This window comes from Aotus nancymaae, unplaced genomic scaffold (assembly GCF_030222135.1).
Source record: "Aotus nancymaae isolate 86718 unplaced genomic scaffold, 86718_ANA_hifiasm-v0.15.2.pri h1tg000019l, whole genome shotgun sequence".
NCBI lineage: Eukaryota > Metazoa > Chordata > Mammalia > Primates > Aotidae > Aotus > Aotus nancymaae.
This window is the reverse complement of record NW_026988431.1, coordinates 55373653-55376851: the sequence shown is the minus strand read 5'-3', so window position 1 is coordinate 55376851 and position 3199 is coordinate 55373653. Positions and strand designations below refer to the sequence as shown.

Here is a 3199-nt window from a genome sequence, read left to right as displayed (position 1 = left end):
TTTAGCAGAATATAAATGGGTATTATGTATTATGTCACTGGACTTCTCAAATAAACAGAGTTCATTAACATGCTATGTGTAGCTCTAGCCAATGAATGATTTCATTTTAAAATAATGAGCTTTCTAAAAATGACCTTGTGACTAAGCCCATTATATTACTTCTAATGTGAATCAACACAAGTGTTCTTCATTCACTGACATTTTGCATTTGATTATATTACATTCTGCTGTCACAAAATTATCTATGAACAGTGACTACTATAATCTCTGTTTTGCTATATATGTTACAGATGTGACAGAATATTAAAAATAAGTATGATGCTGACTTTTCCATATGCAGCATTATAATTATGTAACAAACATATCAATTTTGAAATAGAGCTTGAGGAAATTTCTGAATTTAGACTTACTTAATTTCTCTCAGCATCACGTACCCAATTTGTTAAAAATGAAAAACAATGACTTTATCATAAGACTGTTTTAAAAATTGCACACAAAACATTATATTTTTTGCTTGTCACTACTACGCCTTCCACAAATGATAATACTTTATTCCTTCTTGACACTTATTTCTAGTGAAATAAAGTGAACTTACATAAATATGTACTTAAGAATGAAGTCTGTGTTTCTACTCAGGTTATCCAAGAAGAAAGAAAGAGCATTCACCCAATATTTAATGAGACCTCTAATACAATATTGCCTCTGCTGGGAATGTAATAGGAAATAAGGAGAGCACGGTGCACCTTCTAAACGGGCAATGGCAAATTCAAGTAAACATAATTGTATAGCAGTAAAACACAAAGAGGACTTTGACAGAGAGTGTTTCTCAAAATGGGGCACATTTTATTTTGGAAAGGATTTCAGAGAGGACATAGAAGAAGATACGATTATTTCAGCTAAAACTGAGTGATGAGAAGAAGCTTGCCACAGAAAGATGTAAAAGACAGTAATTTTAGACAAGGGAAAGGGCAATTGGAAATCTCCCAATGTTAGAATAAACGTATTCTTTTTTTGTAATTAGAAAATAGGTCCCTGTATCTTGATTGCAATAAGTATATTGTCAACAAGTTTGTGGGGGCCACGTCACACTCCGTAGTAAGTGCTGTGGGGTTGGAGTTTAGTCTAAGAGAATGAGCGAGCTACTAGGTGCTGTTTGCTTCTTTTTTCAAAGGTGATTGTTGCTATTAGGCAGAAAATAATTTTTGTAAGGGCAAGTGAAACCAAAAAAATCAGTTAGGAGGTTCATTCATAGATCCTGAGAATCAAATCAATTTCAAAAGATAAAATCATTGGCATAAATAGACAAAATATGAGGTGCTTTTGTGTTTCATAAGTGAGATAATTGAGTTTTCAAGCTCATATATGAGATGTGCCTTCCTCAAACCTTAGGGCTTCAGGACATTGCCTTATATGAAAACATAAAGAAGCAAAACCAAAATATATAATTGTAAAAACAAGTTTTATAAACATATTGATAGCAAATACATAATATGCAGACAGTAAAAACATTTTAAAAATCAATGGATTTATCAGTGAGCAAAAAGCATGTCTTGCTCTTATGTTTACAGAAAAATAAACATAAAATTTAGAGATGGACTTCTCTTTATCTTTGTACAGACAGAGAAATCACAATATACTTTTGGATATTGTGATTGTAGGAAGACATTCCTGAGGAGAAGACATTTCAACTGAGAACTGAGCAATTATAAAAAGCCATCAACAAAGTGCTTTCCAGAATATTTCTCAGATACAGCTATCTAGATGCCCAGGAAGAGTAAGAAAGCAGCAATTTGAAGGCAGGCAAAGGCCGGGCGCCATGGCTCACGCCTGTAATCCTAGCACTTTGGGAGGCCAAGGCAGGTGGATCAGGAGGTCAAGAGATCGAGACCATCCTGGTCAACATGGTGAAACCCCGTCTCTACTAAAAATACAAAAAAAATAGCTGGGCGTGGTGGCACGTGCCTGTGGTCCCAGCTACTCGGGAGGCTGAGGTGGAAGAATCGCTTGAACCCAGAAGGTAGAGGCTGCAGTGAGCTGAGATTGCGCCACTGCACTCCAGTCTGGTGACAGTGCAAGACTATGCCTCAAAAAAAAAAAGGAAGGTAGGCAGAAATGTCAGAATTTCACTGTGGTCTGAATTATGGATCCCCAAAAAAGAAATTGTAATTCCTGTCTGGACACCAAGAAATTGTTGTCATTTATCAACTTCAGTTGTTACGAAAAGGGCTATTAGCATAATTGCTGTTATTTTTGCAACAATGTGATGAACTACCAAAACAAGCTGAAATCCAGCCACATTTATTCTCTTGGTCTATAAATATTTGTTTCTGTCTAGCTGTAGATTATATATGTAATCTATATAAAAGGTTATTTAAATTTTTTAGGTTCTCACGTCTTGCTTAGTTAACATATACTTAAATGAAAATAAATATTTTTATGAAGATGTCCAATTGGAAAATAAATTAACTATAATCAACTTCTGTAAATATTTTCCTTTCTCTTCAAATGTATAAAGGACCTCTGAAAGAGTCCCAATTTTACATTTCAAAGTCTTTTGTCTTCTATTGTTTGTTGTGTTGGGATGAAGTGGAGAATATTTGTTGGATAATTGATTCTGAAACTTACCAAAACAATTAAAATGAACTCTCAAGTTTTCCTTGAAACATTATGTTATAAAGAACAATCTGGGCAAAACCCTGTTATCAAAGTTCTGTCTCTATGACCTAGAGCTTTTGGACCAATTTCTCCCACTAAAGAATTATATACTTTTTAAGAATATAAACCATTATATGAATATTATGAAGTACGACATGATTTACCTTGGGAGATTAGATGAAAATGTATATCTGGGAATTACAAATGATAATATCTGACAATCTTTCACTGAAAACATTCAGTCTTTTTTTTTTTTTTTTTTTTTTTTTGAGACGGAGTTTCGCTCTTGTTACCCAGGCTGGAGTGCAATGGCGCGATCTCGGCTCACCGCAACCTCCGCCTCCTGGGTTCAGGCAATTCTCCTGCCTCAGCCTCCTAAGTAGCTGGGATTACAGGCACGCGCCACCATGCCCAGCTAATTTTTGTATTTTTAGTAGAGACGGGGTTTCACCATGTTGACCAGGATGGTCTCGATCTCTTGACCTCGTGATCCACCCGCCTCGGCCTCCCAAAGTGCTGGGATTACAACATTCAGTCTTAATGA

The 3199-nt window shown here is 35.5% G+C and overlaps 1 non-coding gene across 1 annotated transcript; it reads left to right on the top strand.

The window, feature by feature from the left end:
- Positions 1-1314: 1314 nt before the first annotated feature.
- Positions 1315-1416, top strand: LOC135275977 (small nucleolar RNA U13). The gene has a single exon (XR_010343556.1). It is a non-coding gene; the product is annotated as a small nucleolar RNA U13 (small nucleolar RNA).
- Positions 1417-3199: the final 1783 nt, after the last annotated feature.